Source organism: Lutjanus erythropterus, chromosome 22 (genome assembly GCF_056507025.1).
Source record: "Lutjanus erythropterus isolate fLutEry1 chromosome 22, fLutEry1.hap2, whole genome shotgun sequence".
Classification (NCBI taxonomy): Eukaryota; Metazoa; Chordata; class Actinopteri; order Lutjaniformes; family Lutjanidae; genus Lutjanus; species Lutjanus erythropterus.
In genome coordinates, this window is record NC_139338.1 from 1,086,978 (window position 1) to 1,102,608 (window position 15,631).

The following is a 15,631-nucleotide window of genomic DNA, read 5'->3' on the forward strand; positions in this document are numbered from 1 at the left end:
ACTACCAATTCAACTATGTCTTTTAAAGTCAGAAGAACCTGCCAGGCAGAATTGTCCTCAGGTACCCGTGAACCAACAATGAGTGGCAACAACCGTTTTAGGGCCCAATTTTCATGGGCATTTCCACCTATGGTTTTGCGACACACGTAGTTTTGAGGGACTGCTTGAGGGCTGTTGGCTTTGTCTGAGCCCTTATAGGGAAAACGTGTGATTAACTCATTGAGTTCAGTCAAATTAAAGTACTTCTTCTTGGTGAAAGTCTGAAAACACAAGGCTAGTTCTCTTGGGATTATGCCTTCAAAAAGGTCATGTAGTGCATCTGGTGCGTACCCAGATACACAGTGAAAGTGATTCAACTTATCTGTCAATGGACACGATCGCTTAACACCAAAGCAATGGGTTAAATTTGGATTCTCTCTCACAGCTTGCACATGCAAACTATGGTCCTTCTTTGTCCGATGTGGAAACACTCCAGTCCGCACTTCGTGTGTCTGGTACTCTGAAGAATGTCCAAGACAAAATCTACAGATGTACGGCCCTGTGAAACTTTCAACTAGACCACTAATCGAATGTGCACCGAGATTATCGGCTACAACACAGTGTACAGTTCCTTTAACACTTTTTCCAACACTGGAAATGAAAATCCCGTCCTGTTCTAGAGTGGCAAGATCTTTCAAGAGGGGTTCCAAAACTGCTTTGTATTCAAATTGTTTGACATCAACAGCTTTGCAAAGTAAAGCTAGGTGTATTGATGTTAATGCAGACTGCAACTGAAATGGTACATTTGCCAAAATCCAATAAAAAGCGGTTATTTTGTGTTTTTTTCTTGAAGATCCTAGCGGGTTGCACACCTCAAAATCATCGACATAAAGAATTATAGAGAGTCTTGTTTCTTCTCCAGCATAGAAGGCATTTTGCTTGAAAAGTTTACCATCAAAAGTTGACTTAATATATCCAGTACTGTTTGAATGTCTGGATAGGATTCCCTCTGCAATGTCTTTATTCTTCAAGACTTTCTGCAAAGTCTCGAGAATAGGCACATATTGAAAGGTTTTGTTCTTTTGGGAATCAAGAATATATTCAACAGGATCAACACACCCGAAATGCTCCTTAAAATACCTCCTTCTCTTAAAAGCTGAACCAAGTGGACCACCTGCAGCAAGTGCTGTACTAATGGGATGAAAGTTGCACAACTGTTCTGCCAAGTCTGTAATGATTGCCTGGTCAACAATGCACTTATTTAACTTCAATGTTGAATCAAGTATATTTCTAACAACTTCAACAGATGCTGAAGATGAAATGAACTGAAGGTCTTCAACCAAGGCATCAATGCACTTCACTGAGGCATTATAGACACTTTCTAGCTTCAGCAGAAGTAAGCCGATTCTTTGAAGAACCAAGTATGATGCACTTTCCTTATCACAATCTAAACTAGTGCCCTCATCATCACTGGCCTCTAATAAATCAGAATGATCAACGGTCTGATTGTGGTGACTCTCATACACACCTTGCTTAAAATCGCTCGAAGAATAGGATTTGTGTCTTCTACTTTTGTGTTTCATAAATGTATTGTATATATTTGTCCGAAAGCTGCATCCTTCAAATACACAAAAGACAGTTTCGTGGCTCTTCAGATGATTTCCAATATGCTGAAAGTAGTCCTTCTCTGTAGAACAACTAGCACCGCAAACCAAACACTTGAAAGCGGAGACGATTCCTGGCTGTAGACTGTCTTCAGCTGTATGATACCTGGACAAATGTGTGCGAAGGGCACTCTGTGTTTTAAATGTGCAAGGGCAACTGTCATATAGACATGGCTGGGTTTGGCCACGACCAAATGTTGCGTGTTGTAGTCTGTAATGTTTTAGTAGATTCCCCTTTGTAGCAGACAAAGACTTGCAGATCTTACAATGCCATCCCATAGGCCAGAACCTAAGGTAATAAGAAAAAAAATGTCCTTTTTACTTACTGTATAACTAGTAGCCTACATCACTAATAGATCTAGTAATTAAATAATGTATAACGGCTGAACAATTAATCAAATTTTTATCAAAGTCGCAATACAGGCTACTGTAATTTTCAAATCACGGGAGGCACAACAGTTCTTAAAGGCAAAATGTGTGACAAAAATCATTTTAAATTAAATGTATGCTTCAGAGATGTCCTGGCCTAAACATCATATTCTACAGACTTAAAAAAAACACCCTACAAAAATCACACCATAATCATTTTAAAGCGATATTCCTCTTTGCCAGATTAATCCACTAAACATGTACTCACCCCTGTGCTGATGTGATGATGAGTGAAAATCTTCAGTTCACAAAACAATCCTGGAGTTTTAAGAGAAAGAGGGTAGCAGCCTCATCCAGTACAATGGCAGAGAATGGAGACATGGCTCGTGGACACTTGGATTACACTACACAAGCAGGATGGAGACATTTTGTTTTGAGGTTTTTTTGTTTTTTTTTTACGTTTTATCCGTGGGTCACCATTCACTGCCGTTGTACTGGATGAGGCTGCTACCCTCTTTTCTCCTAAAACTTCAGGATTGTTTTGTGAACTGAAGAGCTTGACCCATCATCACATCAGCATAGGAGTGAGTACTTACTGAGTGGATTAATCTGGGGAAAATGGAATATCGCTTTAATGTTTTTCAATGAAAATGAGAACAATGACACAAAATTATAATTCCCTCTGACAATGCAAATCATATGGGCAATTGCAATATTACTGAATTTTTGAATGTCCTCAGGCCAAAACGCACTGCAGGCTTCATTTGACGTGCGTCAAAAGACAAATGAAGCTTCTATAGCGCACTGCAGGCGTCAGATTTAACACCATCATATCCATCACCATAAAACCGGCAGTATTTTAGGAAAAGGTCGCTATTTATATGCATCTGTTTATTTATTTAGTATAACTATTAATAATAGTTTATGTCTTTAATAAAATATTGTGCTCTGAGGGAAAAAAATAATCTTTTTACAGGTCCGTCTATATAATGACTAAACGGTGCGTGATATTAATGTTTTTGTATTAAGAAAGCAGGATATTTTTTTAGACCACAGCAGACAGCAAACTGCACACTGACACACACCGAGGAGATGAAGAGGGAGACAGCATCTGGACATTTCATAATGATTTAAAATAATGCTGCGAAGTGACAAAGCTTTCATGGAGGAGACGAGCGTCTGTTTGTTACTGAGACTGATATTTTAGTCAGGGAATTGTACAGTAACATCAGGATTCATCATCAAAAAAGTTTTCTATCAGTCAGCACTTCACACACGCTCCCTCTCCCTCCTCTCTGCTGTCCCTCTCTCTCCTCCTGCGCAGTTATGATCAATCGGCGGGGAGTAATTAAGTATTTAAAAGTAAACAAATCGGACTTGGAGCAAAAAAAAAAAAAAAAAAAACACGCCACAAAAGTGTTCAATATGATGTTTCATGATCATAAAATGTCCGTATATCAAGTCGGCGCATCTGTCCGTATTCACACGCTCTCTCCCTCCCTCCGTCTCTGCTGCGGGTCGTTTTTTGTTTTTTCTTTTACCTGGTTTCAGGTGGAGCTAAAGCTCCAACAGCACTCGCTCCTCGTGTCCATACCTTTTTACTCCATGTAACTCTCCCCAAACACGAACTGCAGCTGCAGAAAAAAAAAAAGCCCTGGTCCTCATTTGATGCTCCAAAATCGAAACAAGCGAGCGTCAAGTCAGTTTGACGCGCGTCAAGATGCTTTCAGTGCGTGTTCTGCCATTTAGAACAATGGGTACGTTTCAAATCGCGAGAGTCAGACGCCTTTAGTGCGTTTTGGCCTTTCCCTTATTTTCAAAATGGAATCAATCCTGTGCCTTTGTCACTGACACTGTCACATGCCCAAACAAATACAGCATGGCCAAATATCCCTCCCCCTCCACCTCCCGACACACATACGCAAATAGCAACTAGACGGATATAAACATCGGTTGATAATATCGGTCCAGTTGTACTCATCGGACCGATGCCGATGTGTTAAAAAATGACAAATATCGGCCGATACCGATATTAATGCCGATATATCGTGCATCCCTAGTACTGATGTGTACTGCAGTGTTATTAGACAAGAGTTCACATCTGTATAGCAGTATGTTACCAGTACACGCATGAAATATGTTGGCACTTGGGCTACAGAGGTTGAAATTCAGGCTGCTGCAAATTTGTTTAACATTGATATTTATACGTATAGTCGCCAGAAATGGTTAAAGTATAGCTCAAGTGTTGCAACAGCGGTAAAGAAAGGGATTTATCTTAAACACTGCAATGAATGTCATTATGAGCCCATTGCATGTGTGAAAGATAACATCTCTAGTAAATGTTTTAGTTTAAGTACACTGTGTGAAATTAATCATGCAAATGCAAGTTTTGATGCCATTTCACCTCATAAAAACTCTGATAGGCAGAACAGGAAAGAGAGGGAGAAATATGCAGATGACAGTGAATTTAGGAAACATAAAAAAATGAAAGTACAACACAGATATTCAACAGACAGTAAATATAGACAAACAAAACAGCATGCTAGTGTTAATAAATATGCTACAAATGAAGAACACAAAGCTAAGGTGATACAAGCGATTAAAAAGAAATATTCTACCAATCAGCAGTATAGAACAAAGCTAAGACAGAACAGTGTACAAAAATATGTGTCAGATGGTCAGTTCAGAGAAAAAGCAAAAAAGGCCAAGGCTAAAAAATGTGTGTCAGATGGTCAGTTCAGAGAAAACGCAAAAAAAGGCCAAGGCACAAAAATATGCTTCAGATGACCAATTTAGAGCAAAAAATAAAACAGAGCAGTGTACAAAAATATGCTTCAGATCACCAATTCAGAGTTAAAGTAAAACAGAGCAGTGTACAAAAATATGCTTCAGATGACCAATTCAGAGTTAAAGTAAAACAGAGCAGTGTACAAAAATATGCTTCAGATGACCAATTCAGAGGTAAAGTAAAACAGAGCAGTGTACAAAAATATGCTTCAGATGACCAATTCAGAGTTAAAGTAAAACAGAGAAGTGTACAAAAATATGCTTCAGCTGACCAATTCAGAGCTAAAGTAAAACAGAGCAGTGTACAAAAATATGCTTCAGCTGACCAATTCAGAGCTAAAGTAAAACGCAGCAGTGTTAAAAAATATTCCAGTTCTTCTGATCATCGTGCTCATGTGATACATTTTACTGTAGAAAAGTATAAATCTAACCCAGATTACGCCCAGTCTATAAAGAAACGAAACCAGGAAAAAAAAAAACATAACCAAACGCTGAAAAAACATAACATAGATGTCGTAATTCAGCAATTTAGAGAGAAGGTTAAACAGGGTCCAGAATATGTTTGCTGTGTATGTCATAGATTGTTATTCCAACATCAGGTAGTTCAGTGTAAAAAAGAACAATATGGAAAGAAGGGATCTTTAGCAGCTTCATTGGCAGATAAATGTATAACCTCCACATATCTTCATGAACGTGGTGATAAATGTGCTGCTGACTGTACTTTAAAATTGACACGTTGGTAAATTGTGGATTTGTTATACCTGCCACAGAAAAATCCTTAGTGGAAAAGTACCTGAGGAAAGTCAAATTAATAACCTACAGTTAGATCCTATTCCACAAGAACTAAATACACTGAACTCCTTCGAACAACATTTAATTGCACAGCATATTCCCTTCATGAAAGTATTGGCTTTGCCAAAGGGAGGACAAAATGGTGTCCATGGTCCTGTAACATGTGTTCCTTCTAACAACAATGCTGTTGATAATGTGCTTCCTAGGTTAGCAAATCCGGATTTAATGATTTGTGTTAAATTCAAGAGGAAAATTACCTACAAAGGGCATTATGAATATCAGTATGTCCACACAAATAAAGTTCATAGTGCACTAGAACACTTAAAATCTCATAATAAGTGGTATAAAGATGTTCAAATTAATACAGATTGGACAAATCCTCTTGAAAAAGATACAAATGATGATGGTGACACAAATGATGAGGGTGAAGAGGCAAATGACATTGAAGAGGAACACATTAATGATAAACAACAGCATGGTATGTATTTGGACACATATATGCAGCCTGTGGATGTTGCACAGGAGGTACTGGATCAGCATTTTGACAGTGTGTTATCAGCAGCTCCAGCAGAAGGCAACAGTCCTGTCCGTTTACTTACAGACGTTAGCAATGAGGCTAGATGTTTTCCTGTGCTTTTCCCAAAGGGAACTGGTACTTTTCATGATGCAAGACAGCATAGGTTGACACTGAGTCGGTATCTTAATGCTAGAATTCTTAATGCTGACGGGCGATTTGGCAGTAACTTGGATTACATCTTTTATGCACAGTATTTGTCAGAGATTAATCAAGTTGTGTCAAATGTTTCCATTGCATTAAGAAAAGGGTATCATGGAGGAGAGAACACCCAGATTACACCCTCCATGCTTGCTAGTACAGACTTTGTCAAGGATGTGTTAAAGTGTGACATGGGCTACAAATTTTTAAAGCCTATTCGCGGAACACCTGTGTTTTGGCAAAGTGTACAAAAAGATTTGTTTGCTATGGTCAGGCAGCTTGGGATTCCTACTTGGTTCTGTTCCTTTTCATCTGCAGATTTACGTTGGACAGAATTGATGGAATCCTTTATGAAAGTGCAAAATTTGAAAGGCAATGTAAATGAAATGGACTGGTCCCAAAAATGTAATTTGTTAAAAACGAATCCTGTGACGGCAGCAAGGATGTTCGATCATAGGTTTCGTTGTTTTCTAAAAGATGTGATCCTGTCCCCTGCTCAGCCAATAGGTAAGATTATTGACTATTTTTATCGTGTCGAATTTCAGCAGCGTGGATCACCACATACACATTGTTTGTTTTGGGTTGAGAATGCACCAAAGATTGGCACAAACACAGACCAGGAGGTCATAAATTTCATTGACAAATATGTAACATGTAATCTCCCGCCTGAAACTGATGATTTGCATGAGGTTGTTTCCCACGTTCAAATGCACATTAAGAAACACTCCAAGAGTTGTAAAAAGAAGGGCACTCCGTGCAGGTTTAACTTTCCGCGACCTCCAAGCAACAAAACATTCGTCTGTAAACCAAAAACAGAGGAGCAGCAGCAACAAGAAAAACCTAAAACAGACCAGCAGCAAAGTAATGTAAAAACATGTGATGCTACAGCAAAAGCAAAAGAAATAATGACTAAAGTTAAACTAGCTCTTTCAAATGAAGAAGCAACATTTGACAGTGTTGATGCTCTCTTTAGTTCCATTGGCATCAATCAGTCAATTTTTGAAAAAGCTTATCAGTTAACTGCAAAGAAAATTAGCGTCATTCATAAAAGAAATACAAACAATGTCTGGGTGAATCAGTACAACAAAGATCTCTTGCCTTGTTGGAATGCGAATATGGACATTCAGTTTGTATGTGATGCGTATGCATGTGTAGTATACATTATCTCATACATCTCAAAAGCAGAAAGGGAAATGGGTTTGCTACTCAAACATGCACAGAACGAAGTTAAAAGTAAAGGAAATGTTGATGCAAAACAGGCTCTTAAGAAGTTAGGAAGTGTGTTTCTGCATAACAGAGAAGTATCTGCTCAGGAAAGTGTGTATCGACTGACAAACATGCGATTAAAGGAGTGCTCCAGAAAAGTTGTATTTGTTCCAACTGGAGACAATATTGTCAGAATGAGTCTTCCTCTAAGTGTCATTCAGAAGAGAGCAGAACAAGAAGACACAAACAAAGAACAAATCTGGATGACAAACATCACTGACCGTTACAAAAATAGACTTAAAACTGTGTTTAGCAAGTTTTGCTTCAAAATATAGAGATGTGCCCAAAAGTGAAAAAGGTCGAAGTGATGTGATTAAATTAGATAATTATTGTGGGTTTGTAAAAAAGAGGACAAGGACAGATGAAGCTGTTGTGAGATATGCTCGCTTTTCACCAACGCAACATCCTAAAAGCACTATCAAAGCTTGCTTCAGCTGTTCTTGCCTTATTATACAGATGATCAGTTGAAACCCCCACAATTTGAATCTTTTGAAGAGATTTATGACACTGGTTCTTTCACTAACAGTAGCAATGAAATTAAATCTGTGAAAGAGGTGGTTGATTTCAACAGGTCTAAATTTGAAAAAGAAGCAGAAGAATTAGAATGTTGCGAAGAAGCTGTAGCACATGTAGGCTTTAAAGAAGATGCTTGGGCTGATCTTTGTCCTGAAGCTGAATTGGAACGATTAGAAAGTGTAGAGGAAATGAATGCTAACAAAGATTTGTTTCCTACAGAAAGGGACGTTATTCCAGATTTGCAACCAGAAAAGACATCTGTGTGTATAGAATTCCCAAAACAGAAAATTAATCATTCTGAAGCCCAAGCTATTATGAGATCCCTAAATGAGCTACAGTCACAGGTGTTTTATAAAATACGACAGTGGTGCTTGGATAAAGTTAATGGTAAAAATCCTGCGCCTTTTCATGTGTTTATTTCTGGTGGAGCAGGCACAGGTAAATCTCACTTGATTAAAGCTGTGTATTTTGAGGCAACAAGACTGTTAGCAAGAATGTCAGGTTATCCGGATGATGTTCATGTTTTACTTACTGCCCCTACTGGTGTAGCTGCTTATAATATTAATGCTACTACAATACACAATTGCTTTGCCATTTGTAATGTTTCATTACCGTATCAGCCACTAAAAGAGGAAAAAGTAAATACTTTAAGAGCCAGTCTGAAAGATCTCCAAATATTAGTCATAGATGAAATTTCCATGGTTGATCACAAACTACTGACTTACATCCATGGCAGACTGAGGCAAATTAAACAATGTGCTGATTTTTCTCCCTTCGGTAATGTGTCTATAATAGCTGTTGGAGATTTTTATCAACTTCCTGTTACAATCCACAGGAGGAACCCAAATGCAACCACAGACTCAAAAGCTGAGTGAAAAAGGGATTTATTAAAGGTGCGTGAAGCAGCAAGGGGGGGGGGGGGGGTCCGGGGGTAGGAGGCTGAGGGGGGCTGGCGGATGGCAAGGGGGCTGACAGAGTTGGAAGGGTTAGTCCAGCAGAAAACTTGGCAGGCAGGCAGGCAGGCAGGCAGTGAGTGATCCTGAAGCAGCAGAGAAACAGGGTAAGTATACACGAAAATTCTTAGCAAGCACAAGGAGAATCTCAATTCAGGAGATAGGCCTGGAGTGTGACTACCGTTACAGAGACACAACGATCTGGCGAGGACTGGAGAGGAGAGCCGGTGTTAAGTATTGCAGGGTTGATTGCTGGGTGGAAGACAGGTGAGCAGCAGGGAGCAGGTGAGACGAATGAATGCCATCAGGAAACCAGGAGGGTGAGAGAGTTGCCACGCCCACAGCACAGACACAGACAGGGGGAGGGGGGGAAAACAGGACAAGGAAAAAACAAACCTGTGACACGGCCTGGGCCGTGACACTTCCACCAGTTAAAGGAAGGCCTCTTTTCACAGATCAAACAGAGACCAACCTATGGGGAAATACGTTTAGCCACATAGAACTAACAGAAATAGTGCGACAGAAAAATCAAGAGTTTGCTGTGACACTAAATCACATTAGAAAACATAAAAAGGGAGACAAACTTAATGACCACGATGAAAAACTTTTAAAACAATGTGAGACGGACATGGGTGATGACACAGAGGACCTTCACATTTTTGCAACAAATGCTGATGTAGAAACCCATATTTTTAAGATGTTACACGAGGTATGTTCTGATATTGTTCAGATTAAAGCACAAGACTTTGAGAAAAATCCTCAAACAGGACGATTTTCACAAAAGAGTACTTCACATACCTTTGACAAACAGACATATTTAAGTAAATTGTTGAGTGTCGGTCCAAATGCTCGTGTCATGCTTATCAAAAACAGAGACATTCCAGATGGTCTTGTTAATGGAGGTTTTGGCACTGTTTGTTTTGTAAAATTTAATGAAATTACCAAACTCCCAAAAACTATTTATGTCAATTTTGATGATGAAGAGATTGGAAGTAAATGGAGAGCTAAGTTCCCAACTACAGTGCCTGGTCTTCAAAATGCCACACCGATTGGGTTTGATGAAGACAAAGTAACCAACAGAGGTGGTGTTAGACGTCAGTTTCCCTTATGTCTAGCATGGGCCTGCACAATACATAAAGTGCAAGGCTTAACTTTAGACAAAGCAGTAGTGTCATTTAAAAAAATTTTCTCTGCTGGCCAAGCTTATGTAGCTTTAAGCCGTGTAACATCCATAGAAAATCTTATTATTCAGGATTTTAAAGCCACCGCTATTTATGGCAAAAGTGATGTCGATGAAAATTTGCAGGCAATGGAAAAATACATTGAAACTCCATTAACAAGATCAGATGCTTCTCTCCAGGTCTGCTTACTTAATATTCAAGGCTTAGACGCACACATAGCAGACCTAAAACAAGACCGGAGGATGTTGGATGCCGATTTGATTTGTCTGTCAAAGACATGGCTACAACACAACGCAGCAGACCGTAACATAACTATGGAAGGATGGACATTTCACTATAAAGCTAGATCCCAATGCTATAGTGACCTGAAAACGTTTTCCAGTCTACAGAAGGAACAACATGGTGGTGTTGGCTTTTATCACAAAAACCACATCATTTGCAACATGATCAGTGTGTAATGTAGTAACTTGGAAGCCATAATGTTTAATGTTCAGCCTATGAACCATAATTACATAGTGCTGTATAGACCACCATCATACAAAATCAGCCTATTTAAAATAAACCTAACTGCTGTAGTCAATCAATTAAATGACTTATCAGGAGGTAAAATAATAATGGGCGATTTTAATGATAATGCAGTTGTTTCAAAATCTATGGAAAACTTTATGACACAACATGGTTACAGTCAAATTGTAACTTCTCCCACAACAGAAAATGGGACACTAATTGATCATATTTACATTAAAGACATTGATCCCTCAACTGTAAATGTCCAAGTAATGTCAACATACTACAGTTATCATGAATATCTTTGTATGCGTTTTAAATAGGGCCTGCAACATTCATCTCTGAAGGTGGAAAGTCTGTATTACCGTGGGGGGGGGGGGGCTCTTTTAGTGAGCTTATGAGCTTTTTCATGTGTATGGCGAGACTCGCCATGCACTTGAGGAACCATTTCCGTCATAGGGGTACAGCACCGCAAGAGAGAAGCCTTCAGTCTTAGGAGTGTTGCAGCCCAAACAAAAACACATGCAAACCATTCCTGATTTCTGTGGCCTTTCATGCTTGGCATTTGAAGCTATGTAATGTCCCAAAGTGACTGTAAAATGTCCATTCTACTCCACTCAGTGATGTCCATTTATGATTTTTTAAATGTATTTATTTATCTATTTATTAATATTTATTCATCTATTTATTCGATGTATTAATCTATTTATTCATTTCATATTGTATGTATTATTCAGACAAAATCCTGCTGCCTGCTCCACACAATTATTTTAATCTATTTATTAATCTATTTATTCTATTTATTCATTTTAATAATGTATTTATTTATTAGACAAAATCCTGCTGCCTGCTCCACACAATTATTTTAATCAATTATTTTAATCTATTTATTAATCTATTTATTCTATTTATTCATTTTAATTATTTAATTATTTAATTATTTATTTATTTATTTATTTTATTATAATCCATTCATCTATAATGCTGCTCTTTTACAGTTGGTAGATAGCACAGTAGAGTTTTATCGTAGGGATTCAACTTGATGCACATGCTCCTACAGATTTGTTTTATTGCAAGGGGTTATTAGAATTGGTATGTTTTACATTACATATCACTTTTGTCTCAGGCCCCAAACACAACTGGACTGACTTGACTGTGACTGTTTTTTTTTGTTTGTTTGTTTTTTTAAAATGCATGTTGGTGAGAGTGATGACAGATATGTTAACTGGTCCTTAACTGTTCCACAGTTCAGGACTTGTGTGAGAATGTTTTTTTGAGTTGTTCACATACAGGTGTAAAACAAGCAGTTGGAGCAGAGACGAGAGGCTGCTGACCAGCCCAGGGCCGGGCAAGGCCGAGGAGTCCCAGACGATGTGAATAAACCTGACGAGATGCAGAGGCAGAGACAATTGGTCCACTGTCTTGAAAGGTATGTAAAACAATGTGACCAAACATCTGTGTGAGAGATCCACTGTAATGCCTATCAGCCACTGAAAACTGCTTTCTCACCCCAAAATGCAGGACCAAGGACAGTGAGGCACAATGGAGGGAACAGGTTAAATGGAAGCTGAAACGAAAAACGAGGTCCTGGGAGGAACAGCAAATGTGACCCATGCAGGAGAAGAAGGAACAACAAATGACAATATAAACAACACGGACTATAGAGACTCTGCAGCCTCTCCTGCTAAAGAACAATGATTACAAATTCACCATTTAAAAAGGGAAATGTCTGATTTATTGTTGGAGACATTTGGCTTCTTGTAAATTACAGATTGATTGTAGAGAGGACGTTTTTAATTATTAACATGTTATTGTCTTTATCTGAACGTCTTTTTATAGTGTCCTTATGAACTTTTTCATGGGGCAGCTGTTGTGGTGGGCTCAGGAAAGGCAGGGTTGGACCCAAATGCAGGCAACGCATGAGGCAGAGGAGAGCAGTTCAAAAAGGATATTTAATGAACAAACCAAAAGAACAAAAGGCTTACATAAATCCAGCAGGTGAGGGTCAAAAATCCAGGCAGGGAAAAAACCAAAAATCCACATACAGGAGAACACTGGGAAACAAACAAGCACTGAGACGGGGCGAAAGGGAGTGACAATGAACTGACAAAGAAAAGAGGACAAGACACAGGATTAAATACACTAGGAAGGGGAAGAAAACAAGACACAGGTGAGGGCAATCAGAGACAGGTGAAAATAATCAGTGATCACAAAGGGAGGGAACACAGACAAAGACAGGAAGTAAAACCAAAACACATGAGGGAGGAACAGAAACTATCAAAATAAAACAGGAAACAACCAACAAGAATCCCAAACCATGACAGCAGCACAATGTTCCTGATGCTGTGTCAGGCCAAATGATTGTTAATCTCTACCCTGATGATTTTGTTCTATTACAGTTAATTTCCTTACTTTTTGTGTAACTACATTTATTAATTTTATACAAGTCTTATAACAGATTCTTTTCCAAGAATTCTAAGTGTTGTGGGTGTAAAATCCAAAAAACAAATATCCTTCTTTTGTTCAGTTGTAAATAAAGTGCCATAGATAAACCAACCTGATCCTGCTGCTGTTTTTGTATATATTTATCTAGATATTACTTGTGCAAGTTGAAAAATAATTTCAGCCATGAAACTGTACATATCTCAAAAACAGTCAATGTCCTTACAGCTCCTAATATTTTTAATGTTATACATCCATTGTAAAAACAAAGTATTTTCTGCTGTAGTATTATATAACTACCAGATTAATATTATACAGTGATGGATGGGTGTGTGTGTAGAAGAAATTTAACTTATCTGTATGCCTTTATTACTACCACACTCTGTTAGGAAATACCCCATATCATATATATATTTGTGACTAAAGATGACCTGTACAGTCGTGTTCATTTGTGGTCAAACAGCGCATGCTCTGTCCGAAAAGACGCCATCATGTTACAGTTTTACTGGCAATAAAACATGGCAGAATTAATCCAGGAGACATACAAGTAATACAACCAGTTTACTTTTACACAACTCTTAGAATAGTTAGCATGGTATTGCCCACAGACCTTACTAGGCATGTTCCCTTTACAGTAGATAGTTCGCTACTTTGAGGATTACCCATAATCGTTCGCTGTTATTCCCTAATGCAGGTATAAATTGTGACAGCAGATGGCGTAGTTGTCCCATTTAGCAGCATTTAACCTGAACTTTTTTAACTATGTTACATATATAAATGTATGTGTGTAAAGTCTATGTAGATGATGCTCAGACTATCAGGTTCACGTGTCTATGAGCCTTCTGTGCGTTTTTTGCATGTGCAATTAAAAATAATGACAGGGAAAAATGCATTTCTTTTAATTGCAATGCCACCTGGTGGTGCATACATATAAAAGACAAGCAGGTCAATACTTGGCTGTAATAAACTGAAAACATAATAGAGACAGAGTTTGGTTGGTTACAACTACTGTAAGTGGCTTTCACAGCTCATACATATTGCTACATGGACAACAGAAATTATTTCCCCTGAGGTCGTATCATCAGCTGTCTTGTTGGGGAAAAAAGATACAAAGGTATTTTTTGTCAGGTGCTGGACTCATGAAGGAATCTGAAACTGGCTGTCATGAAAGACACACACAAAGATACGGTAATCCTTATAAGGCAGAAACTTAACATATACAGACACTGTCTTCTTGTCATGTCTTAACATGCTCAGTATACTTCCTATACATAATTGAACAACATAAATCCTCACTGTAACAAATATATACTTAAACGTATAAATAGTCTACTGACCCTCTGGACACTTTATTTATTATACCATTCTTTAACATATTGTTATCTATTTACTGTCCTTGGTCTTTCTAATTGAATGTTGTTTATGTATGTTCATGTTGATGTTTAAGTACATCCAAATCAAGAAGAAAACTGAATCAAATATCTTGTATGTTTTCACATACTTGGCCAATGAAACTGATTCTTCCTCACACACATTAAGGTCTTCTGTTTAAAAATTGTCATGTCCTGTCATCATGTCTTGTGATATAAATGCACAAGGTCCTAAAGTATGCACTGGTATATACATATGGCACAGAGAGTCACTTGATTTCTCAATCCATCTTTTTTGAAAGCAACCTTCAGGTGGCCTCTCAAATGCCAGTCACATTTTGAGTAGTTTTTAAAAAAAACTGGAGATTAGGTTAGCAACACCTAAAATGGTTTAAACCAAAGGAGGAGCAGTTCAGGGCAATTGTCAGAACACAGGCCAATGCTGAGCTGCAGTATTCACTGTAGTGGGTGTGCACTGGTAGTGCCAAAGGCAGAATGCATGGTGATTTTGATTTGTTCTAATAAATCCCGTCCACTTTGACCAATCATTAGGTAACTTTGTGGTTGGCCTCAGGAGGGAACCCACATCATGCACAGCGAATTTAGTAGGAATCCGAGCAACTTTTGGGAAACTTGATGTTTTTGGGTTTGTAGCGCCCCCTATTGGCCAATCCGCACCAAATTTGGCACAGAGCGTACGGATGACCTCTGGAACGAGCGTCTTAAGTTTGAAGTCAAAAGACTTTAGTTTGACTGAAATATGACACAACATGTGTTTTTTAAATGAGGCAAAAAATCGTTCGGTTATAATTAGCGCATTTTTTGTAGTGCAAAAATTCTTTTGATAACTTTTGATCAGACACATCTAGACATTGTATGTGCAAAGTTTGGCGCAGATGGCGCTTAAACTGTAGGAGGAGTTCGAAAAAGTAGGTTTCAGACATGCGGTGACTTAGCGAGGGGAATTTTCAGCAAAAGTTGGCGGGGCCTATGTCAGAAAATCCAGCGCTATTCAGGGAATACGGCAATATAAGATTGTTCAACGTGTCATTTAAAATGTGGAAGTTATAGGCAAAAATGCGTTATAGCG